This window comes from Aquarana catesbeiana, linkage group LG02, assembly GCF_042186555.1.
Source record: "Aquarana catesbeiana isolate 2022-GZ linkage group LG02, ASM4218655v1, whole genome shotgun sequence".
NCBI classification, from domain to species: Eukaryota; Metazoa; Chordata; class Amphibia; order Anura; family Ranidae; genus Aquarana; species Aquarana catesbeiana.
Window position 1 is genome coordinate 810,214,467 of NC_133325.1, and position 27,319 is coordinate 810,241,785.

The window sequence follows — 27,319 nt, forward strand, 5'->3', positions numbered from 1 at the left end:
GTTGTCAGTAATATAATGAGCTTCTTCAGTAGATTCTAAATGTTTTGTCAGTAAATAAAAGTTGTGTGGGGTGACAACCCTGATGGGGGTCACATGACTGAAGAAAATGGGTGTCATGTTAGTGGGGGGATTTAGTGTTTGGGGGAGGGGTGCACACAGACACAATCTATCTCCTCCAGTCTCCAGGAAGATGTCTGCACACCTGATTATAGGTAAGGATGGGGGAGGGGCATGCTGTGTATATATTGGATCTGATCAATGGAAATGATTGTCTCTCTCAGTTCCAGTATCGGTTCCGCTCCTCTATGTCTCATGTCTCCGGAATGGCAGCGCTGAGATCTCCTGCAAGGTGGAGGAGGGGACTAAGCCGAATATCCGTCTATCTGTGATTGGAGGATCCCAGGAGAGATATTCCACATCGGCCAATCACATTACAGCCATTGTGGAGTCACCGGGGCCCTGGAACATCACCTGTACTGTGGAGAATGGGGTCAGCCAGTCGATGAGCAGAGCCGGGATCACCTGTCCAGGTGAGGAGACATCAGAAGTGGATGGAGAAATGTCTGTAGATGACAATATAAAGGGACTTTCTTCCCAGAGACCAGGTGTAGATACCCCTCCCCCTTCCAAGTCACCCCTTGTCTCCACCCCCTACCCACCTCCCGGTACTCCCCATATTAGAGAATACAGAACCATTCATTTTTGGATGCCATGTAATTTGTATGAATTATACTTTGTATCCCAGCAGCAATAGATCCCCAAGAAGCAATGTACCCCTCCCAGCAACAGTAGATACCCCCGCAATAATAGACCCCTCCTCCCAACAATAGAATTCTCAGCAACAATAGACTCCCCAGTAACAATAGATCCACCCCAGAAACAATAGACCTTCTCCAGCAACAATAGACCCGCCGTAAACAATAGATCCCCGTGACAATAGTCCCTCCAGCACCCCCCAGCATCCCTTCCATTACACACAGTCAGTGCTGGAGGTTCCCGGAACTGGGTTCCCCCTGAATAAAAGTCCTGACAATATATATTTGTCTGCAATCCAGTAAATGAGATTTATATCAATAAAAAGCTCCTTTGTCTCCAATCTGGGAAATAGAACCAACCCCCCCCCCCCCCCGTCTCCACTCTTCATTGAAATGATGTTTTCTTTAAGTTTCAGGTCATCAAGTTATCTGTAGAGAAAGTAAATTTATAAAGAATCATCTAATTCACCATCTCCATTCATAAAGGAAATTGTATTTAATTGTCTGAAATAAATCAGTAGAGATCTCTATCGATATATCAATCCTTTGGGTTCATCATATTCAATAAAGTGTCTCATTAGGTGGATTTACTAAAGAAGTTGAGCATCTTCACTTTGTACAGTTACTTCCACTTATCTTAGTGAATGGGTGTAAGGAAATATCCTGTCTTTTTTTTTCCTTGCACATGATTGGATAATCTTTGCAAAATAAATTTTCACTTATCTTTACTTCATTCAATAAGTTAACTTAAAATCCACCTTGTAGAGTGATTGTGCTCTACTCCCTTAACCACTTAAGGACCGCCTCACGCCGATGTACGTCGGCAAGGCGGCACGGGCAGGCAAAATCACGTACATACACGTGATTTGCCTCCCGCGGGTGGGGGGTCCGATCGGACCCCCCCCCAGTGCCCAAGGCGGTCCTATTTTGTCCCCCGGCGATCGGAGGTGAGGGGGAGGCCATCCGTTCGTGGCCCCCCCTCGCGATCGCCGCCGGCCAATGGGAACATTCCTTTGCTGCTGTATGCTAAACAGCAGCAAAGGAAATGATGTCATCTCTCCTCGGCTCGGTATTTTCCGTTCCGGCGCCGAGGAGAGAAGACAGGTATGTGAGTGCACAACACTACACACACAGTAGAACATGCCAGGCACACAAAACACCCCGATCCCCCCCCGATCGCCCCCCGATCCCCCCCCAATCACCCCCCCCGTCACAAACTGACACCAAGCAGTTTTATTTTTTTTTTCTGATTACTGCATGGTGTCAGTTTGTGACAGTTAGTGTGTTAGGACAGTTAGGGTTATCCCCCTTTAGGTCTAGGGTACCCCCCTAACCCCCCCTAATAAAGTTTTAACCCCTTGATCACCCCCTGTCACCAGTGTCACTAAGCGATCATTTTTCTGATCGCTGTATTAGTGTCGCTGGTGATGCTAGTTAGGGACGTAAATATTTAGGTTCGCCGTCAGCGTTTTATAGCGACAGGGACCCTCATATACTATCTAATAAATGTTTTAACCCCTTGATTGCCCCCTAGTTAACCCTTTCACCACTGATCACCGTATAACTGTTACGGGTGACGCTGGTTAGTTCGTTTATTTTTTATAGTGTCAGGGCACCCGCCGTTTATTACCGAATAAAGGTTTAGCCCCCTGATCACCCGGCGGTGATATGCGTCGCCCCAGGCAGCGTCAGATTAGCGCCAGTACCGCTAACACCCACGCACGCAGCATACGCCTCCCTTAGTGGTATAGTATCTGAGCGGATCAATATCTGATCCGATCAGATCTATACTAGCGTCCCCAGCAGTTTAGGTTCCCAAAAATGCAGTGTTAGCGGGATCAGCCCAGATACCCGCTAGCACCTGCGTTTTGTCCCTCCGCCCGGCCCAGCCCAAGTGCAGTATCGATCGATCACTGTCACTTACAAGGCACTAAACACATAACTGCAGCGTTCGCAGAGTCAGGCCTGATCCCTGCGATCGCTAACAGTTTTTTTGGTAGGGTTTTGGTGAACTGGCAAGCACCAGCGGCCTAGTACACCCCGGTCATAGTCAAACCAGCACTGCAGTAACACTTGGTGACGTGGCGAGTCCCATAACTGCAGTTCAAGCTGGTGAGGTGGCAAGCACAAGTAGTGTCCCGCTGCCACCAAAAAGACAAACACAGGCCCGTCGTGCCCATAGTGCCCTTCCTGCTGCATTCGCCAATCCTAATTGGGAACCCACCACTTCTGCAGCACCCGTACTTCCCCCATTCACATCCCCAACCAAATGCAGTCGGCTGCATGAGAGGCATTTTCTTTATGTCCTCCCGAGTACCCCTACCCAACGAACCCCCCCAAAAAAATATGTTGTGTCTGCAGCAAGCGCGGATATAGGCGTGACACCCGCTATTATTGTCCCTCCTGTCCTGACAATCCTGGTCTTTGCATTGGTGAATGTTTTGAACGCTACCATTCACTAGTTGAGTATTAGCGTAGGGTACAGCATTGCACAGACTAGGCACACTTTCACAGGGTCTCCCAAGATGCCATCGCATTTTGAGAGACCCGAACCTGGAACCGGTTACCGTTATAAAAGTTACAGTTACAACAAAAAAGTGTAAAAAAAAAAAATATATATATATATATAAACTAAAAAAAAATAGTTGTCGTTTTATTGTTCTCTCTCTCTCTATTCTCTCTCTATTCTCTCTCTATTGTTCTGCTCTTTTTTACTGTATTCTATTCTGCAATGTTTTATTGTTATTATGTTTTATCATGTTTGCTTTTCAGGTATGTAATTATTTATACTTTACCGTTTACTGTGTTTTATTGTTAACCATTTTTTTGTCTTCAGGTACGCCATTCACGACTTTGAGTGCTTATACCAGAATGATGCCTGCAGGTTTAGGTATCATCTTGGTATCATTCTTTTCAGCCAGTGGTCAGCTTTCATGTAAAAGCAATCCTAGCGGCTAATTAGCCTATAGACTGCTTTTACAAGCCGTGGGAGGGAATGCCCCCCCCCCGTATTCCATGTTTTTCTCTGGCTCTCCCGTCCCAGCAGGGAACCTGAGAATGCAGCCGGTGATTCAGCCAGCTGACCATAGAGCTGATCAGAGACCAGAATGGCTCCAAACATCTCTAAACCAGAAGCTACGAGCATTTTATGACTTAGATTTCGCCGGATGTAAACAGTGCCATTGGGAAATTGAGGAAGCATTTTATCACACCGATCTTGGTGTGGTCAGATGCTTTGAGGGCAGAGGAGAGATCTAGGGTCTAATAGACCCCAATTTTTTCAAAAAAGAGTACCTGTCACTACCTATTGCTATCATAGGGGATATTTACATTCCCCGAGATAACAATAAAAATGATAAAAAAAAAATGAAAGGAACAGTTTAAAAATAAGATAAAAGAGCAAAAAAATAATAAAGAAAAAAAAAAAAGCACCCCTGTCGCCCCCTGCTCTCGTGCTAAGGCGAACGCAAGCGGCGGTCTGTCGTCAAACGTAAACAGCAATTGCACCATGCATGTGAGGTATCACCGCGAAGGTCAGATTGAGGGCAGTAATTTTTGCAGTAGACCTCCTCTGTAAATCTAAAGTGGTAACCTGTAAAGGCTTTTAAAGGCTTTTAAAAATGTATTTATTTTGTTGCCACTGCACGTTTGTGCGCAATTGTAAATCATGTCATGTTTGGTATCCATGTACTCGGCCTAAGATCATCTTTTTTATTTCATCAAACATTTGGGCAATATAGTGTGTTTTAGTGCATTAAAATTTAAAAAAGTGTGTTTTTTTCCCAAAAAAATGCGTTTGAAAAATCGCTGCGCAAATACTGTGTGAATAAAAAAAATGAAACACCCACCATTTTAATCTGTAGGGCATTTGCTTTAAAAAAATATATAATGTTTGGTGGTTCAAAGTAATTTTCTTGCAAAAAAAATAATTTTTTCATGTAAACAAAAAGTGTCAGAAAGGGCTTTGTCTTCAAGTGGTTAGAAGAGTGGGTGATGTGTGACATAAGCTTCTAAATGTTGTGCATAAAATGCCAGGACAGTTCAAAACCCCCCCCAAATGACCCCATTTTGGAAAGTAGACACCCCAAGCTATTTGCTGAGAGGCATGTCGAGTCCATGGAATATTTTATATTGCGACACTAGTTGCGGGAAAGAGACAAATTTATTTATTTGTTTTTGCACAAAGTTGTCACTAAATGATATATTGCTCAAACATGCCATGGGGATATGTGAAATTACACCCCAAAATACATTCTGCTGTTTCTCCTGAGTACGGGGATACCACATGTGTGAGACTTTTTGGGAGCCTAGCCGTGTACGGGACCCCGAAAACCAAGCACCGCCTTCAGGCTTTCTAAGGGCGTGAATTTTTTATTTCACTCTTCACTGCCTATCACAGTTTCGGAGGCCATGGAATGCCCAGTTGGCACAAACCCCCCCCAAATGACCCCATTTTGGAAAGTAGACACCCAAAGCTATTTGCTGAGAGGTATAGTGAGTATTTTGCAGACCTCACTTTTTGTCACAAAGTTTTGAAAATTAAAAAAAAGAAAAAAAAAATGTTTTTTCTTGTCTTTCTTCATTTTCAAAAACAAATGAGAGCTGCAAAATACTCACCATGCCTCTCAGCAAATAGCTTGGGGTGTCTACTTTCCAAAATGGGGTAATTTGGGGGGGTTTTGTGCCACCTGGGCATTCCATGGCCTCCGAAACTGTGATAGGCAGTGAAGAGTGAAATCAAAAATTTACACCCTTAGAAATCCTGAAGGCGGTGATTGGTTTTCGGGGCCCCGTACGCGGCTAGGCTCCCAAAAAGTCCCACACATGTGGTATCCCCATACTCAGGAGAAGCAGCTAAATGTATTTTGGGGTGTAATTCCACATATGCCCATGGCCTGTGTGAGCAATATATCATTTAGTGACAACTTTGTGCAAAAAAAAAAAAATGTGTCACATTCCCGCAACTTGTGTCAAAATATAAAATATTCCATGGACTCAATATGCCCCTCAGCAAATAGCTTGGGGTGTCTACTTTCCAAAATGGGGTCATTTGGGGGGGTTTCGTGCCACCTGGGCATTCCATGGCCTCCGAAACTGTGATAGGCAGTGAAGAGTGAAATCAAACATTTACGCCCTTAGAAAGCCTGAAGGTGGTGCTTGGTTTTCGGGGCCCTGTACGCGGCTAGGCTCCCAAAAAGTCCCACACATGTGGTATCCCCATACTCAGGAGAAGCAGCTGAATGTATTTCGGGGTGCAATTCCACATAGGCCCATGGCCTGTGTGAGCAATATATCATTTAGTGACAACTTTTTGTAAATTTTTTTTTTGTCATTATTCAATCACTTGGGACAAAAAAAAAAAAATATTCAATGGGTTCAACATGCCTCTCAGCAATTTCCTTGGGGTGTCTACTTTCCAAAATGGGGTCATTTGGGGGGGTTTGTACCGCCCTGCCATTTTAGCACCTCAGGAAATGACATAGGCAGTCATAAACTAAAAGCTGTGTAAATTCCAGAAAATGTACCCTAGTTTGTAGACGCTATAACTTTTGCACAAACCAATAAATATACGCTTATTGACATTTTGTTTACCAAAGACATGTGGCCGAATACATTTTGGCCTAAATGTATGACTAAAATTGAGTTTATTGGATTTTCTTTATAACAAAAAGTAGAAAATATCATTTTTTTTCAAAATTTTCTGTCTTTTTCTGTTTATATCGCAAAAAATAAAGACCGCAGAGGTGATCAAATACCATCAAAAGAAAGCTCTATTTGTGGGAAGATAAGGACGCAAATTTCGTTTGAGTACAGCATTGCATGACCACGCAATTATCAGTTAAAGCGACGCAGTGCCAAATTGTAAAAAGTCCTCTGGTCCTTAGGCAGCATAATGGTCCGGGCTCAAGTGGTTAATAAATCAGCTCCGCCATGCCTCCCCCACCATGTCCCATTTTTTGTGTCCCCTCCACCCGTTTCCCTCATCATATCTCCTCCACAATGTCCTCCCCACTGTGTTTCCTCCATCAGGTCTCCTCCACCATGTCCCCTCCATCTTATCCCCTCAACCATGTCCCCTCCAACAAATCTCCTCTACCACATCTTCTCCACTGTGTCTGCTCCTTCATGTCTCCTTCAGTTTGTCTCTTCAACCATGTTCCTCCATCGTGTCTTCTCCATTATGTATCCTCCACCGTGTTTACTCTATCATGTCTTCTCTACAATGTTCTCTCTTCTACAGTGTCTCCTCCACATTGCCTCCTTCACCACGCCCCTACACTGTGTCTCCCCCACCATGTCCAATGTGTCTCCTGCATCATGTCCCCTCCACTGTGTCCCCTCCAACGAATATCCTTTACCGCTATGTCTCCTCCAATGTGTCTCCTCCATCATGTCTCCTGCATCATATCCCCTCCATCACATATCCTTTACCACCATATCTCCTCCAACATGTCTGCTTCCACCATGTCCCAGAAATGTGTCTCTCTGCCTTTGTCTCATCCACCATGTTCCTTTATCAGATCTCTATCACCATGTCACCTCCACCTTGTTTCCTCCACCGTGTCTCCCCCACAGTGTCCTTTTATATCAGGAACAGCTAAGCCAATCACTATCACTTACCAGACAGGGCTGTCTTAGGTGAGATTTGTTCAGTCTTAAAGGGACAGCCCTGGTAATGACATTACCCCCCTTCTTTGAGGGGGAGCTCCTGCAACCCCAGACTTACTTGGCATTACAAATGTAACTGCCTTTTAAGTTGGTCAGTGTGACAATCCAGAATCAGCAGCAAGGAAGAGCAGGGTCAGAACAAGCTGGGTCATACATAAGTAGATCAGAGAAGATATCAGCTGGGTCAAGCACAAACACACAAAGGTAGGTATGCTACCACAAGCACTGGTGGTGTTCTGACACAGGTGTTTTAAAGGTGAACAGTGATTAGCTGGCCAATCACCATCGCTTCCTAGGCCAGGGCTGTCTCAGGTGAGATTTGCCTAGTCTTAATCTGAGAGCCCAAATCCCGTAACCTTCAACTGAACTTGGCATCTCCACAGTGCATTGTCAGCTATACGTCTGATTCATCAGATATCAGCGCTCCCAAGTTCCTGCTCAGTGTCTACACCTTGACACTTGTGCCTTTCTTTCAACCCTGTAGACTCTGTCTCAACATCCAGGGGTTCTCAGATGGGAACTGTACAAGAGACCTTCCTCATCATCTCAGGGTCTGCATACAGGTACGTGACAGTACCATTCAGCCAAATGGAGCCTGAAAGAGGGGCCTTGCCTATGGATGTTCTCTGTCAGCAAATAACAGCAGGTCTTAGCCTGATGACTGGTAACATGTTCCTGACATCTGACATGAAAGGACATAGTGGAGGAGACACAGTTGAGGAACAATGTAGGAGGCAACATGGTGGAGGAGACATAAACTTTTTGAGATGGGAATGAGGGACACCTATTAGCAAAAGTATGTGGCTGTAACGAGCCCCTTTGCTCACTCGATTCCACTCTCCCCACACTCCTCTGCAGCTATTGAATCAGATTGCAACGTCTGATGGTTCGGTCATCCAATGGTCCGGGACTAGAACTTCAGCTATGTGCCGTTCTAACCCAGTTGTGATAGCTCAGAACAAACACCAGGCAGGTTGTATGTAAGTTCAACCAGGAATCTCTCTTTATTGACAAAATACAGGCTTTTATACACTCAAAGTGGAAGTGCAGACCTCCTGCTCATATTACTCTAACAATACAGCTGTAACCTAATTAACCTAATTAACATGAGCTAATTAACTAATCCCTTTAGACAGCCTAGATGAATCAGACATGACCGTTAGGCCAGACTGGCTGTCTTGTAGTTCAGAAAATCCAATCAAAATTATCACAATCAACATAGACTCTTCACACAATAGCAGAGTTAATTAACACAAACAACAATGGGGATCTAATGACTCTTAGATCCCATACTATAGACTTATTTACAATACACATTTTAGCAGACAATAAACAGACAGGTGTTGGAATTTACATCAGCATCTCCTAACAGTATCTGTCCCAGCATTATGAATCAGCCACTATTCCAATATGGCAAATCCAGGGTCCCCAGACATACAAATCACAAAGAGCACCGTTCCCCCAAATGCAAGGGCCCCCGATCGATCGGCAAGAGGCTAGCATACAGTCCCCTCCAAAAGTCTCTTTCCCGGTTAGGTCTGTCACATTTCTCCCCTTTCGGCAGGAGACTAACACAGGAGGAGACCCCAGACGGGTTGACTCCGAAGATAGTCAGTAGTTCCAGTCCTCTAATGCCTGTACCCACACAGTACCCCAAACAAATTGTTCCAAACAAAGCATTACTCACCCAGCCAACCTCTGCGTCTCTCAGAGAACATATCTGCTGCTGGGGAGAGGCCTGAACTGGCCCTTCTCCCTGGAGTCCTTTCTGCCACGGGAGAGAAGACAGGGTGTCTGGGCTCACTCCGTCATGCTGTTGTGGATCTGGGCCGACTTCCCAGCATCCCTGGAGTATACAGGTGGAGACTGAAGTCCCATCCACCTTCACAGGACATCCATCCTCTGTTAGTTGAGGGCAGAGTCCAGCAGTACTCGGCCCTGTTGCCAGCCCTTCTGCTGGAAACCCCACACCATCTGCTCCGGCTAACTGTTGGGGAGGGACGACGAACACCTGCTCTCCCTTCTCCCCCTGTATCCTGATCTGCTGCTGGGAAGTGACCACCTCCTTCTCACCCTGAGCCTCCGGAACCGCCGCAGGTGTAGGGCAGAGATCTTGGACCCTCTGTCCGGTTGCCAGCGCTTCAGCTGGGGAAGTTCCTTGTGACTTCAGATACTTCTGTTGGTGCTGGGCAGAGCATAGTGAAGATTGGCCCTAATAACAGCTCCTCTTCTGCTGGAGGCTCACCAGGTTGTTCTTCCTCAGCAGAGAAGTCTATCAAATCCCCTGTCTCTGCAACTGGTGTCTGGGGATAAAAGTTCACCATCTCCTCTCCGTGGAACCCAGAAGATGCTATCAGTGCTGGGCAGAGGTTATCAGAGCTCTGCCCTGTTGTCAGCACTTCAGGTTTGGGGATTCTGCTGGACAGGCACATTCCTCCATCCAAGATCATCCAATGCAGAAACAGGTTCATCAAGGTCAGTCAGCACTTGCTGCATCCACCATAAGACCTCCGCCTCCATAGCTGCGGGTGCAGGTTGGCAAAGCACACCGTTACTCTGCCACATTGTCAACTCTTCAGCCAGGATTTCAGAGTTGTCAACTGGCATTTCCTGATAGTCCCAGGCAAAGGGAGCCCCACCCTGCTGCTGAGCAGAGTCTAACAGCTGTTTGTAGGCGATCTCCAACTCCCATTCCTGAACGGCCGGAAACTCCAAATCTTCCAGTGCCCAGTGCCCGTCTGAGACATTCAGTCTCCACTCTCTGTGCTCAATTATTTCCTCCAAACGCCCCTCCCGATCACTTCCAAAGTCAGGGTCCCTGGACAGCCTCCAGTATAACAATCCCAGGCCATCGTAGTCAAAGCTTTCCGTGGGGCTGTCATCCGCTGTCCATGGGCACACTTGGGCTACATACCACTGGAGGGCTTTGTAGCTCTCGTCCAACCGCATTTCTGCCCGGATCAGCCTGCTTAACTCGGCTGTCCACTTCTGGTTCGGCTGTTCCCCCAAAAACAGCATTCGCACTTCATACTGCGACCAGTACCTCACATGGACGGAGGGGAGAACTTTTCCCTGGTGTTGCTGCTCACGGGCTAGCGCTTCCTTCCAGAGCTCACAGCGGACAGAATCAAACCATCCTAGCAGGACCTGCTCTGATACTGGTCCTCTGTGCTGTATCTCCGCAACCTCCTTCTGAATTCCTCATCCATGGTGGCTGGTATTTCTCCTCTCCTGCTACCTTGGATCCAGGTGATGGTTTGGATGTGTTCACAGCAAGGAAGCACGATCCTACCATTCCCTCCACGGCTCTCAAGTAAGTCTTTCAGCGTGGCTCTCCTGCAGGCTGGTTTGGAGTGTCCCAGTAACTGGAGAGCAAATCCCACCGCTGCCACCAATGTAACGAGCCCCTTGCTCGCTCGGTTCCACTCTCCCGACACTCCTCTGCAGCTATTGAATCAGATTGCAACGTCTGATGGTTCGGTCATCCAATGCTTCGGAATTAGAACTTCAGCTATGTGCCGTTCTAACCCAGTTGTGATAGCTGAGAACAAACACCAGGCAGGCTGTATGTAAGTTCAAACAGGAATATCTCTTTATTGACAAAATACAGGCTTTTATACACTCAAAGTGGAAGTGCAGACCTCCTGCTCATATTACTCTAACAATACAGCTGTAACCTAATTAACCTAATTACCATGAGCTAATTACTAATCCCTTTAGACAGCCTAGATGACTCAGACATGACCGTTAGGCCAGACTGGCCGTCTTGTAGTTCAGAAAATCCAATCAAAATTATCACAATCAACATAGACTCTTCACACAATAGCAGAGTTAATTAACACAAACAACAATGGGGATCTAATGACTCTTAGATCCCATACTATAGACTTATTTACAATACACATTTTAGCAGACAATAGACAGACAGGTGTTGGAATTTACATCAGCATCTCCTAACAGTATCTGTCCCAGCATTATGAATCAGCCACTATTCCAATATGGCAAATCCAGGGTCCCCAGACATACAGCTCACAAAGAGCACCGTTCCCCCAAATGCAAGGGCCCCCGATCGATCGGCAAGGCGCGCCGAGTAGCTTCCGCATATTATATGCATTAGATGGCCGGGACTTTGAGTGACATTCAAGGAATGATGTCACTTCCGCTTTTTTTTCCCAGTGCGCCCGAGCAGAGGAAGCATGAGGAGCGGACTCCTCTACTGCTGTGTGACTACACAGTCACACAGAGATTAGAGAATGCTGTATAGGGAGAGTGAGAGAGCCGTCCTCAGAGTCAGAGCAGGAGCCGTCACAATGTACGGGGAGAAGGATGGAGCCAGACTCACTGTGCTGGGCTGTTATCCAGGTGAGTGCTGGGGGGAGGGGAGGAAAAGTTCTGCTGGATGGAGGGGGACCCAAACACTTCTATCTGTCTAATCCTCTCTCTGGATTCACACACATTCTATCTCTATCTCTCTATCTCTCTACCTATATCTATATCTATATCTCTCTATCTATATCTCTCTATCTATCTCTATATCTATATCTCTCTATCTATATCTATATATCTATATCTATATATCTATATCTCTCTATCTATCTCTATATCTCTCTATCTATCTCTATATCTATATCTCTCTATCTATATCTATATATCTATATCTATATATCTATATCTCTCTATCTATCTCTATATCTCTCTATCTATATCTATATCTATATCTGTCTATCTCTCTATCTCTCTATCTATCTCTATATCTCTCTATCTATATCTCTCTATCTATATCTATATCTGTCTATATCTATAGCTCTCTATCTATCTCTATATCTCTCTATCTATATCTCTCTATCTATATCTATATCTCTCTATCTATATCTATATCTGTCTATATCTATATCTCTCTATCTATATCTCTCTATCTATATCTATATCTGTCTATATCTATATCTCTCTATCTATATCTCTCTATCTATATCTCTCTATCTATCTCTATATCTCTCTATCTATATCTATATCTATATCTATATCTATATCTATATCTATATCTCTCTATCTATATCTATATCTCTCTATCTATCTCTCTCTATCTATCTCTCTCTATCTATCTCTCTCTATCTATCTCTCTCTATCTATCTCTCTCTATCTATCTCTATATCTCTCTATCTATATCTATATCTATATCTCTCTATCTATATCTATATCTCTCTATCTATATCTCTCTATCTATCTCTATATCTCTCTATCTATATCTATATCTGTCTATATCTATATCTCTCTATCTATCTCTATATCTCTCTATCTATATCTCTCTATATCTATATCTCTCTATCTATATCTATATCTGTCTATATCTATATCTGTCTATATCTATATCTCTCTATCTATATCTCTCTATCTATATCTCTCTATCTATATCTCTCTATCTATATCTCTCTATCTATATCTCTCTATCTATATCTCTCTATCTATCTCTATATCTCTCTATCTATATCTATATCTCTCTATCTATATCTATATATCTATATGTCTCTATCTATATCTATATATCTCTATATCTCTCTATCTATATCTCTCTATCTATATCTATATCTGTCTATATCTATATCTCTCTATCTATCTCTATATCTCTATATATCTATATCTATATCTATATATCTCTATATCTCTATATCTATATCTATATCTATATATCTCTATATCTCTATATCTATATCTCTATATCTCTCTATCTATATATCTATATCTCTCTATATCTCTATATCTATATCTCTATATCTCTCTATCTATATCTCTCTATATCTCTATATCTATATCTCTATATCTCTCTATCTATATCTATATCTCTCTATCTATCTCTATATCTCTCTATCTATATCTATATCTATATATCTCTATATCTCTCTATCTATATCTCTATATCTCTCTATCTATATCTCTATATCTCTATATCTATCTATATCTCTCTATCTATATCTCTATATCTCTATATCTATCTATATCTCTCTATCTATATCTCTCTATCTCTCTATCTCTCTATCTATCCCACCCAGTCTCTGTCTGTCTATCTCTCCCACCCACAGTGTCTATCTATCTATCTGTAGGCCCTAATGCGGGCGAGTGACGGGGGGGGGGGGGTGTGGTATGGGGTTGGTTGGGGCTTTGTTTGCGCCCCCCCAAAAAAATGGACTACCAGCCGCCACTGCCTAGGAGGGAACCCTGGACACTGGCAACCAACCCTTCACCACTGACCACACCACAGAACAAGTCCTAATATAAAATACAGTTTTTATGCAGAGGGACAGAGATAAAAAACTAGAACAGAGACCCAACATTCAGTAGAAGACGTCATACAAGTACATAATGTGAGGAGGACACCAGAATGAGCTGCTTCATAATCTCACAATTTATAATTGTGAGACGTTCTATTTTCCCCCCAAAAATCTACCAGGACATTTGTAGATGAAGCCCAATTCCAGCTAAGACTTTTTATAAACTATTATAAAAGAGATAAGAAGAGTTAGACCTTCTGGCAGTTTTTTATTGCTGTCATGCTCTATATTGGGAAGATTTCTATTCACTTCCTGTGTGGTCACCATGATAGGAAATGAGGGGAAATCTCCCCAATGAGTAATAAGGAAGACACCAGCAGAGGAGAATTTATTATGAAGATATATTTTTACGGCATTGGCAAAACCAATATTGATCAAAGTATAGACAAACAAACTACAAGTATACTATACTCTTCTAGAAAGTTCCTTGGTGGGGACAGGGAGCTGTCATTTGTGGCGAGCAGTTGTCAGAGGAGGATTGTGTCATCTGTCGGGGGGTTTCTGCTTTCAGAGAGTCAGCGGGCAACATTGTGGATCTACATTTCTGGAGGGCATTATTAATGAAGGATTTACATTGTGGGATTTTTTTTTTGAGCTTACTGATTTTTTTTCAATAAAGGACATGTCAAAAGTGGCTTTATTTACTATTTTTCATATTTTTTGAAAAAATACCCAGAGGTTCTCATTCATATAGAGGGGGACCACTTTTTTTTTTAATAAAGGGTCTTCCAGATTTAAGAGGACCCCCACAACCACTGCACAAGTGTTGTGAATAAGAGGCCCTTGTCCTCATCAAGGGGAACCCCATGGCAGGGTACCCTCCCCCCATACTGAGGACATGTCTGGTGTGGTTCAAGAGGGGGGATGCACACTCTTTCTTCTTCCTGTCCTGACCTGGCAGGCTGCCTTCTCTGATAAGGGTCTTCTATGCACTCTGGTAGGACCTCATACAATTTTTTTTGTTATTATTTTGTGTAGGCTCCTGCTTGACATCCATACCATGAGATCCATGTATTTTGAGGAGGACCCTCACACTTTTCTTATATGTGATTGTTCCTTCATTAACACCTCTACCAGATTCTCTCCTAGGATAAGGGTCTGGTATAGGTGAAGGGAATCCCCGGTCATCTGTTTACAGACTGAAGTATGCAGCCAGGATCTGTCATTTACCAGCAATGTAACCCCTCCCCCTCACACCTATTCATCTATGGAGCTGAGCAATTTTTACAGTTCTGCTATAAACTTGTTTGTTCAGCAATAATTTTGGCATTATAGAAGATAACAAGGTCATACATATATGTTTAAGGACAAGCCAGGCTTTCTTTTCATGATATTGTATTGCAACAATATTCTTTTGATGGTATTTGATTGCCTCTGCGATTTTTTTATTTTTTGCGATATAAATGGAAAAAGACCGAAAATTTTGAAAAAAAAATGATATTTTCTACTTTTTGTTATAAGAAAAATCCAATAAACTCAATTTTAGTCATACATTTAGGCCAAAATGTATTCAGCCACATGTCTTTGGTAAAAAAAAGCGTATACCGTATTTATCGGCGTATAACACACACTTTTTTCCCCTTAAAATCAGGGGAAAATAGTGGGTGCATGTTATACGCCGATCCCCGCTAATTGTGATCTATCGGCGGTGATCGCCGCCAACATTCACATAGCGTGTCCTTTTAAATATGGCGCCGCGGAGTTCGGAGGGACTCGGCGGAGCTGAACGAGCGCCGCCGAAATCACAGTGACTGCTCGGAGCCGAGATACACATAGTCGAGTGTATTCGGCTCTTTCCGGCGCCGCTCACAGTCACGCCCAGTCCCGCTATTGGACCTGTGTTATGTCCATCATAGGGCGGGACTGGGAGGGACTGTGAGCGGCGCCGGAAAGAGCCGAATACACTCGACTATGTGTATCTCGGCGGCGTTCGTTCAGCTCCGCCGAGTCCCTCCGAACTCCGCGGCGCCATATTTAAAACTACATGAAGCTATGTATATGTCGGCGGTGGCGGCAAGCATGGACACTGGGGGCAAGGCTGCACTGACCACTGGGGCAAAGCTGCACTGACAAGGCTGCACTGACAAGGCTGCACTGGGGCAAAGCTGCACTGACAAGGCTGCACTGGGGCAAAGCTGCACTGACAAGACTGCACTGGGGCAAAGCTGCACTGACAAGGCTGCAATGGACACTGGGTCAAGGCTGCACTGACACTGAAAAGACTGCAATGACACTAACAAGGCTGCAGATGAACACTGATGAGGCTGCATTGATGGGCATTTTAATGTAAGTTTTTTTTCCTTAAACTTCCCTCCTAAAAGTTTTTTTTCCTTAAAATTCTCTCCTAAACTTGGGGTGCGTGTTATACGCCGATAAATACGGTATTTATTGGTTTGCGCAAAAGTTATAGCATCTACAAACTAGGGTATATTTTCTGGAATTTACACAGCTTTTAGTTTATGACTGCCTATGTCATTTCTTGAGGTGCTAAAATGGCAGGGCAGTACAACCCCCCCCCAAATGACCCCATTTTGGAAAGTAGACACCCCAAGGAAATTTCTGAGAGGCATGTTGAGCCCATTGAATATTTTATTTTTTTGTTCCAAGTGATTGAAAAATGACAAAAAAAAAAAATTTACAAAAAGTTGTCACTAAATGATATATTGCTCACACAGGCCATGGTTATACGTGACATTACACCCCAAAATACATTCTGCTGCTTCTCCTGAGTATGGGGATACCACATGTGTGGGACTTTTTGGGAGCCTAGCCGCGTACGGGGCCCTGAAAACCAATCACCGCCTTCCGGATTTCTAAGGGCGTACATTTTTGATTTCACTCCTCACTACCTATCACAGTTTTGAAGGCTATAAAATGCCAAGATGGCACAACCCCCCCAAATGACCCCATTTTGGAAAGTAGACACCCCAAGCTATTTGCTGAGAGGCATGTTGAGTATTTTTCAGCTCTCATCTGTTTTTGAAAATGAAGAAGGAAAAGAAATTTTTTTTTTTTCTTTTTTCAATTTTCAAAACTTTGTGACAAAAAGTGAGGTCTGCAAAATACTCAACAAACCTCTCAGCAAATAGCTTGGGGTGTCTACTTTCCAAAATGGGGTCATTTGGGGGTTTTTGTGCCATCTGGGCATTCCATGGCCTCTGAAACTCTGATAGGCAGTGAAGAGTGAAATAAAAAATTTACACCCTTATGCCCCGTACACACGGTTGGACATTGATCGGACATTCCGACAACAAAATCCTAGGATTTTTTCCGACGGATGTTGGCTCGAACTTGTCTTGCATACACACAGTCACACAAAGTTGTCGGAAAATCCGATCGTTCTGAACGCGGTGACGTAAAACACGTACGTCGGGACTATAAACGGGGCAGTAGCCAATAGCTTTCCTTTCTTAATTTATTCTGAGCATCCGTGGCACTTTGTGTTTTGGATTTGTGTACACACGATCAGAATTTCCGACAACGGATTTTGTTATCGGAAAATTTTATAGCCTGCTCTCAAACTTTGTGTGTCGGAAATTCCTATGGAAAATGTGTGATGGAGCCTACACGCGGTCGGAATTTCCGACAACAAGGTCCTATCACACATTTTCCGTCGGAAAATCCGACCGTGTGTACGGGGCATTAGAGAGCCTGAAGGCGGTGCTTGGTTTTCGGGGTCCCGTACGCGGCTAGGCTCCCAAAAAGTCCCACACATGTGGTATCCCCGTACTCAGGAGAAGCAGCTGAATGTATTTTGGGGTGTAATTCCACATATGCCCATGGCCTGTGTGAGCAATATATCATTTAGAGACAACTTTGTGCAAAAAGGCCTCCGCTGGTGATTGGACTTTAATCATAGCTGGTCTGAGAGGAGGTTTTCTGGACTTCCTTGTTAGCTGAGAGCTGTTCCTGTTTACTGTGTTTCAGGTCTGTTATTAAAGAAGTGATTGTCCTCCGGATTCCTTTTTTAACCCTGTTATTTTAGTAAAGCCTATCAAGACCTCCTGCTACTATGTGCTGAGACATTTTTCATAATTCTGCCGCTTCCGCCGTTCATTCTTAGTGTTAGAACTACCGATCCCGTATTGTACCTTGGGTTTTGGGAGACCATAATCCCTATGCTGGGCGAGACTGCCATAATAGCAGTCATCGCCGTCTGGTAAGCAGACTCTACTCACACACATTTTGGTGGACCATATCTAGGCACTTTTTGTCACAAACCTCTCTTGGATGGGTGTTCTTCATTTATTTACTTTATTTGTGGACTTATCAAGAATTTTTGGACTTTTTTCACATACATTTGTGATTTTAGTTTCACTTGTTATTTGTAATATGTTTTTTCACTAATTGTTTTACATGTCACTTGGTGGAACTCAATTTTAATTTTTCACCTATGTTATTAGCGCTGCACTTTGCTGTTTATTATACTTTTGGAAATGTTTATAGATGTGATGGCTGGTGACTCTCACATGGTCATGTCCTCACCCGGCCCGCTGGCATTGTCTGACGATAATCTGACCTCCTTCTATTCTCCATGTGTATGGAATGATTTAGGAACAGCTACATCTTTATCAAGAGAAGAAGAATCTCCACATTGTAATTAGTGTGACTTCCCTGATAAAGTTCCTACTGAATGATCTGACTGTGTCTGATATTTTATATTGGGGTTCTGTATATCTCTTTCATGGTATCTCCATATTTTATCTCCATTTACCAGAAATGCGGTCAGGTTGCGGTCACTTCCTGTCATCCGGTACGGTCTTTGTCCTCTACACTGGGCTCCTCATCTTTATGGTCAATGACCTGAGGAAGATGAAGAATGAGAAGAATGAGAAGAATCGGAGTGTGAGGAGGACGAGGAGAAGGGATCAGATGGAGATGGAAATGGAACCAACTTACTATAATGAAGGAACATAAAGATGTAACCAGATTCATCCTGGAAGTTGTATGAGGTCACAAACACATCTACAGAATGGAGCACCTTGCAGTACATGGTCATATCTGTGTCTCCTGCTGACCTTGTGTATTGACCACCAATAATAGTTGGAATGTAATTAGTTATAAAGTGATATAGATGTATACACCTGAAATGTCTTTAGTTTGTGAGATTGTAGATGTAGTGTCTTAGAGTGTGTGTAAGTAATAGCAGTGACGGAATCAACCAATCACAACATGTGTCAGATCAGCTCAGCTCAGGGAAAATTGTCTTCAAATGAAATTTCCAAAAAAATTGTTGCCATGAATTGTAACATGTATTGTTCCATCTGATTGTACATGATATGGGGGGGGGGGGGGCATACATCACAACATCTTAAGGGATGATGATGATGATGAGCCCAGAAGTGGGGTGTCAGCAGTTTCAATATGATAAAGTTGCTATAAGAGGAATCTCAGACTCTCAGGATGCTAATTAGAGGAAACTCAAATCCAGATCATAACTGAACCAGAAGAGCAATTTGGGTAATTTTGATCGGTTGAAGGAAAATATAAAAAGTTCTGTCAGTCAAAGCTGCATTTCAATGTGACTTCGGGTGAGACTTGGAAGACATCTGAGCAGGCCCGGATTTACTCCCTTTGCCGCCCCAAGGCCGGGTCCTTCAATGCCGCCCCCCCCCCACACACACACACACACCACCATTCTCATCCTTTATCAATAATGACTTCTACAATAGATCAATTAAAAACATATCTCCACACACGAGAACACTGAAAATAACTGGCTTTAATTGTACAGACTAAAAATACTTCAGGGTAAGCGCGCGAGGGGTAAGGATTTTTCGCGGGCAATTTTTCAGGGCAATGGCTGGTGTTAGTGCTTCAATCATCCCCGGCACCATGGTTGTTATGGTGTCAGGATGATTGAAACGCATTATTTCTATCATTACATTGTAATGTAAAATGAAATAGTTCAACTCACCATAATGCAGAATCATTGGGAGCCCTGAGCGTGTCACTTGCCACCATCGCTTGTCACTTGACACTATGCCTGCCACCAGATGGGGATGTCACTTGCCACGCTGCCACCACATGGGGATGTCACTTGCCACACTGCCTGGTGCCACCAGATGGGGATGTCACTTGCCACGCTGCCACCAGATGGAGATGTCACTTGCCACACTGCCACCAGATGGGGATGTCACTTGCCACACTGCCACCAGATGGGGATGTCACTTGCCACGCTGCCACCAGATGGAGATGTCACTTGCCACGTTGCCACCAGATGGAGATGTCACTTGCCACACTGCCTGACTGCCACCAGATGGGGATGTCACTTGCCACGCTGCCACCAGATGGAGATGTCACTTGCCACACTGCCTGGCTGCCACCAGATGGGAATGTCACTTGCCACGCTGCCACCAGATGGAGATGTCACTTGCCACACTGCGTGGCTGCCACCAGATGGGGATGTCACTTGCCATGCTGCCACCAGATGGGGATGTCACATGCCACACTGCCACCAGATGGGGATGTCACTTGCCACGCTGCCACCAGATGGAGATGTCACTTGCCACGCTGCCACCAGATGGGGATGTCACTTGCCACGCTGCCACCAGATGGGGATGTCACTTGCCACGCTGCCACCAGATGGAGACGTCACTTGCCACGCTGCCACCAGATGGGGATGTCACTTGCCACGCTGCCACCAGATGGGGATGTCACTTGCCACGCTGCCACCAGATGGGGATGTCACTTGCCACGCTGCCACCAGATGGGGATGTCACTTGCCACGCTGCCACCAGATGGGGATGTCACTTGCCACGCTGCCACCAGATGGGGATGTCACTTGCCACGCTGCCACCAGATGTTGATGTCACTTGCCACGCTGCCACCAGATGGGGATGTCACTTGCCACGCTGCCACCAGATGGGGATGTCACTTGCCACGCTGCCACCAGATGGGGATGTCACTTGCCACGCTGCCACCAGATGGGGATGTCACTTGCCACGCTGCCACCAGATGGGGATGTCACTTGCCACGCTGCCACCAGATGGGGATGTCACTTGCCATGCTGCCACCAGATGTTGATGTCACTTGCCACGCTGCCACCAGATGGGGATGTCACTTGCCACGCTGCCACCAGATGGAGACGTCACTTGCCACGCTGCCACCAGATGGGGATGTCACTTGCCACGCTGCCACCAGATGGGGATGTCACTTGCTACGCTGCCACCAGATGGGGATGTCACTTGCCATGCTGCCATCAGATGTTGATGTCACTTGCCACACTGCCACCAGATGGGGATGTCACTTGCCACGCTGCCACCAGATGTTGATGTCACTTGCCACGCTGCCACCAGATGGGGATGTCACTTGCCACGCTGCCACCAGATGTTGATGTCACTTGCCACGCTGCCACCAGATGGGGATGTCACTTGCCATGCTGCCACCAGATGTTGATGTCACTTGCCACGCTGCCTGTCTGCCACCAGATGAAGGAGGGTGGAACAGCGGTGCTGGCAATGAGAGATGTCATCTCTCTCCTCCCGCCGCCGCACCGCTGTCATTACTTTTTAATCTTTTCAAAAATGGCGCCGGGCGGCGCAATCACGCTACTGCGCATGCGCCGCCCGCCCGAGCGCGTACGAGCTTTCCCGAGCCCGGCCGCTTCGGAACTGCGCATGCGCAGTAGTGGGCGGCTCGCGGGCATCTTATCTAAGGGCACCGGTGCCCTTAATCAACTTTAACAGGCAGCCTGAAAGGGGGGGGGCGGCCGCGAAGTCGCCGCAGGAGCGGCGCCGCCCCTGCACCGCTGCCGCCCCGAGGCCTGGCCTCGGTGGCCTTATGGCAAATCCGGCCCTGCATCTGAGCAACTTCATGCAAGTCACACCCAAAATCACCAAAAGTAGTGGAGGAATCCCTTTTTTTTAAAGTGATGCAGCGCCGCAAACAGTGCGATTACCGGCAACATGGTGCGACTTGTCATGCGATTTGGCCTGCCAAGTCACATGACAAGTCGCTCCAATGTGAACGATGGCTTAAGGACTAAGATTTGTTCACCTGTTATACTACTCTGACATTAAAGGAGTTGTAAAGGCAGAAGGTTTTTTTTATCTTAATGCATTCTATACATTAGGATAAAAAAACTTTCTGTGTGTAGTAGCCCCCCCAGTACCCCCTAATTACCTACCTGAGCCCCTTCTCTCTCCAGCAATGTCCACGATCACCTCAGCCATCCTGGACACTCCCGTGGCTGTCAATCAAAGTCAGCCAGCCAATCATGGGAGAGAGGGGGCGGGGCCAGGTCGGGCTCTGTCTCTGAATGGATACACGGAGCTCTGACTCTGATTGGATGCCCCCTGTAGCAAGCTGCTAGCTGAGGGGCACTCAAAGGGGCTAGGAGCAGCAGAAGAGGGACCCCAGAAGAGGATAATCCGGGCTGCTCTGTGCAAAACAACCTGCACAGAGGAGGGAAGTAGAACATGTTTGTTATTAAAAAAAAAAAGCGAGCCTTTACAATCACTTTAAGTTATGCTTGGATCCGGGGACATCAAATTTGGATAATTCAGTTCGGGGGGATCTCAGTGCCCATCGACTGGCCTGCGGGTCTGGGGACCTACACCTCCTTTTTCTCCCGTCCTCCTCCTTTTTTGTTTAGGGGTGTCAAATTGGATACAGCTGGCGATTATCCACTTCTACTATTCTGGGGTTGTGAGAAGGATTATCTTTTCCCTGGGTACTCTCCGTATTACTTTGTACTGCTCACAGAGCTACCCCTGAGGAAGAAGCCAAATGCCTGTGAAACGCGTCAGTGGTTCTATGTGATTTGGACTATGCTCTATTATGTACAAATAAGTAGAAGTATACTGTACCTTTGCATATTTTACTCAAGTAATTTCTTAAGTGAAAAAGTTTTTAATTACACTTTTATGTGATTACAATAACATTTATATTATTTGTAGACTAATATACTTTTTGATAAACTATACCGAGAACAAATCATAAATACACTATGCAAATAATAGTGAATGTGGGAAAATGTATAAAGAGAAAATTGAATGTACACCCTGCACAATTCACCGTGCACTGAGCGAAATCGTGCATGAATGCACTAGTAAAATAAATACCTACAATGTGATAAGGGACAAATCACAAATATACATGGTATACAAGTGCGACTATAAAGTGATAGGATATCACTAAACTGATACAAAAAATATATAATATATATGTGCTCTCATAAATTCACAATCATGAATGACAATGAAGTGAGCCTCTAAACAGAAATAGACACCAAGTGAAATAGTGAAACAAAAAAGTCAGTTGTATCAGAATTTACAAATGATGGAGTATCCATTAAATTAAAAAGCTCCTTCACAAAAGGGACAATTGGCAGACTTCCAGCTTATTCATCCATAGGAAGAACCAGGGCATATGCCGGCAAGCGGTTAAAGTGTATCACAATGTATAAAGGTGGACTTTTAGGCCTCGTTCACACCATTTCTACATAAGTTGTGCAAGGGCCACAACACTGGTATCACATGAGGATTTTTTCTGCACGGGAAAAAAAACTGACATGACATCAATATTGGCGTGAATAGGGCACATAACTCACGCAAAATCGATGTCGGTTTTCCCTTCAGTTCCCATCAGTTTTCATGTATGTATGGTGAACAAGCCCTTAAGGAAGCAGATCAAGACATTAATAAGGTAATCAATTTATTTTGTATTAGTGTTATAATAAATATGCTTAGAAACAGATAGATGACATCATAATTTTACATTGAGGCGTCTCGGTATTTATCATTACCCCAACCCCCACCTATCCACCTTCAATATATCTGAAGCACTTGGGGTCATTGGTGATAAAAGTGACTCAGAAGTTTCATCACCGTGTATTACTATTCTGCTGGACAGGTGATGGGGGTACCGGGGAATAATACTGAACACGGAGGAGATACAATGTTTTAGGGGTGTCTTTAGTAGGATGCAATTTATGAGGAAAAGTCCAGCCAGGTTTTATCTAAGAAGGCAGAAATATAATCCATAAGCCGCAATGTCAGAGGGAGAGAGCAGGCGTGTTTTATGATGAAGAACATTACAGTCTATTATTTCACACACAATTCTCATCAGTATCATACAAGGAAAAGTCCATCCAGGTTTCATCAAGAACTACAAATCACAGCCTATTATTTCACAAAGTCCCTGGAAATATTCTTCATTAGACAATTCGTTATTCAGAAATTCAGATGTATCCAAATTTCCGAATTTAAATAGAAACAAATTCAAACAAAAATAACCAATTTTAAACTAGATTCCATCAAAATTATAATTGAATTTGAAATTGAATTTGAAAATTAATTTTAAATCAACAACATGAATAGAACAGAATAGAAAAGAATAGTAAAACAGAACAGAATAGAAAATAAAAGAACAGAAAAATAGAATAGAAAACAAGGGAATAGAAAATGAGGGAATATAATACAAAATAATACAATAAAATAGAAACAAAATAAAAAGAATATGAATTTGAATGGAATAAATTTGAATTAAAAAAGACTAGAATAGAATAGAATTGGAAATAGGAGAATAGAATAGAAAAGAAAAAAAAAAAAGAATAGAATAGAAAAAAAAAATGAAACCATCTTCTGAAATTTGAATTTTGAATAAAATAGATTAGATTAGAACAGAAAAGAATAGAATAGAAATTAATAGAATAGAACAGAACAGAATAAAATAAAATAGAAAATAAAACCATCTTCCGAAATTCAGATTTTGAATAGAATAAATTTGAATGCTAATTGTGATTCGAATGCTGATTCAAGTTTTCTGAATTTGGTCGAAATTAATTCAATTTGACTAAATTTGGAAATTTTGAATCAAATTCGAAAACAAAAAAATGAATTCCGAAAATGAATTAAACAAATTTAACTAAACAAAATTCTTTGAATAACGAATAGAAACTAAACAAATGTATTTGTTCTGCACATGTGTATTGCTGATAAAGAAGAGATATAATGTACACATCCAGTGACAGGAATATATGTGGGGGGTGGGGCAGTACTATCAGAGAGTCCATAAAGAAAGAGTCCTGTAGATAGGATGGAATGTCCATCAGAGGAAATAGAAGTCTGAAGAATGGATGTCATGTACTATAATCCATCCAGAGTCATACTGTCCTCCCCCTGCAGCGCCATCATCAGGATCTGGGGAGGAATCACACTGACACAGAAAGCACAGGGTACAAGCGGGTGTTTGTGGTGTAAAAATGTAACTCACAATAAAACAATATCCACTTACACCCAAAATGTAGATTGCAGCATAAGAAAGTTCTTTCCCCGAAGCTCCTGGGAGAAGGCAGAGCATGGTGGTGATCCTGGTCCTCAGACCAAGCTGTCACAGATAAAGCCGGCATTGGCACTCTAGGAGACGCTCTTCCTCAGAGGAGAGATACAGGAAACCAGTCAGAGAACACACAGGGACACACATGGGGGGATGGGCTGGTCAGGCAACGTGTTTCAGAGCTGTCCACCCCTTTCTCAAGCCTAATCACTCTACAACCTCAGAAGATATATAATTGGATTAGAAGAACTACAAGACTCAGATTGGCTCTATGTGGATTCACTTCTAAACACAATTATTTTCCAAATATGATGTTAATACACATTTAGCAGAGTAAAATAAGTATACAAGTAATAAAAATAAAAGAATAACAAATAGTGGATGCCATAAATAATAATAATGATAAAAAAGGTAAAAATGTCCCCTGCTGGCAATACAAAGATATCATCAGGAGCACTAAATGTATATCCTTTCATAGATATAAATCAATAACAAAATCAGTATAAAATAATAAAAATATACATTTAAAATGTATAGAATGTGTGAAATATGTATCATTATATGAAGTAAAAAAGTATATATTTGTTTTTTATGAAAAGCATTCTCTGGGATGTCCAGCAGGGGGAGCACAGAACATAATCTAGAATCCTCAAAGAGAAACAATATAAAACAATGTATCCAGATCATAAGACAGATTAGTATAAAAGGAAAAACAGAGATCCCTGGAGGAATGGAAACATAATGCTCTTGTAGAGATAACTAATGGGAAGAAACTCCATGTACAACCAGAACCTCCATACATTGTGAGACAGTGGCCTGTAAATTATATGATATTATGGTATTCATCCCAATTTCTTCAGTAAGACCCATCAGTGATAGGATATTGAGAGGAAAAATCCAGAAGATCTCTCATCACATCATTTTTTATAATGCTCAGCAGGCAAATGACTTTTTGGTATGGCCCCCATCCCCCACACTACAAGTCCATCTGTCCATCTATTGTGCTTTTCTGTACAACAAACTTCTACAATCAGTCAGCGGTGTTCACCAAATCGGCTATGAAGAGCCCTAATTGTGCCCCACATACAGGAGACCACAAGGACAGGCTAGACGGGACATTACAAATTCAGTATAAGAATTATAGAATGCAGACATCTGATTGGTCCCACCATTGGCAAAAAATGTCCATGTGTGACAAATGTACAGGTAAGACACTTTCTTTTTCTCCACTGAAAGGTCCCAATGAGGTCAGTAAAGTTGGAAGAGTCCTGACCCCAAGCCTGGCCTAGAAAACACACATTAGAACTATCAGTCGGAGTCCTTGTGGTGTATAGCAGAAGGAGAAACACCAATTTATGGAAGAATCTACTTAATGGACTCATATGACCTGAATGTACTAATCTCACTTATATACAGTATATGGAACCATGAGCCTCTTGTATATACAGAACAAAATTCTTTATTGAAGAAAACATATGAGATAACACACTTACTCCTGATCTCTTAACTCTGATACATCAGTATGCCTGAAAATGATGGTCAGGATCTCCAGCAGGTAGATTAAGGTGACTCAAACATGGCCCCCGAAAATGGGTTATTCATATCTATAAAGCATGTGGATCCCTGATGTGTTTCCTCTTCATAGGGACTTCTTCAGAGGGAATGCGGCCTCAATCAAGGAAGTCCCTACAGGAAGGAAATGTGTCAGGGATCCATAGCCTGGGTTGGCCTTGATTAGCATCCAGTAAGCTCAACATGCTGTATAGATATGAATAGTCCATTTGTAGGGGATATGTTTGTTTATGGTGATTTATCTGCTGGAGATCCTGACCAACATTTTCAGGAGTGCTGATGATGTTCACTTTTCCAACTGCGGAATCCACGATTTTCTGGTTTTCAACTGAGATTGATCTGGCAGGTTAGCTCTTTAGTCCCAATGAGGGGTTTGGATAAGGCCATTTGAGGTATATTAATATATATTTTATATATATATTTATATTTTATATATATATTAATGTAGTAGATGATTGTACCATATGGAGGAGAGTGTCCTGACTGGTTACAATGTATTCATGTCACAGCTTATGAGCCGTACGTTCACTTCATCTACCATCAGTGTGTCTGTATACCATCGTGTTATGGAAATATTTCTGATTGGGACTCTAAAACAAATGTTAATACTGCAGCTGCAGGAACAGATTCACAGGACGCAATCACTGTGTGTAAAATGTCCGTTCATCGCCAAAATTTATTATTACATGTTATTTTATACATATATAAGAAAGGGGT

General features: G+C 43.4%; 1 long non-coding RNA gene across 1 annotated transcript; it reads left to right on the forward strand.

Moving 5' to 3' along the window:
- Positions 1-285: 285 nt before the first annotated feature.
- On the forward strand, positions 286-18,829 carry LOC141130163 (uncharacterized). The gene is made up of 2 exons (XR_012242012.1): positions 286-530; positions 18,468-18,829. It is a non-coding gene; the product is annotated as an uncharacterized lncRNA (long non-coding RNA).
- The last annotated feature ends 8,490 nt before the right edge of the window (positions 18,830-27,319 follow it).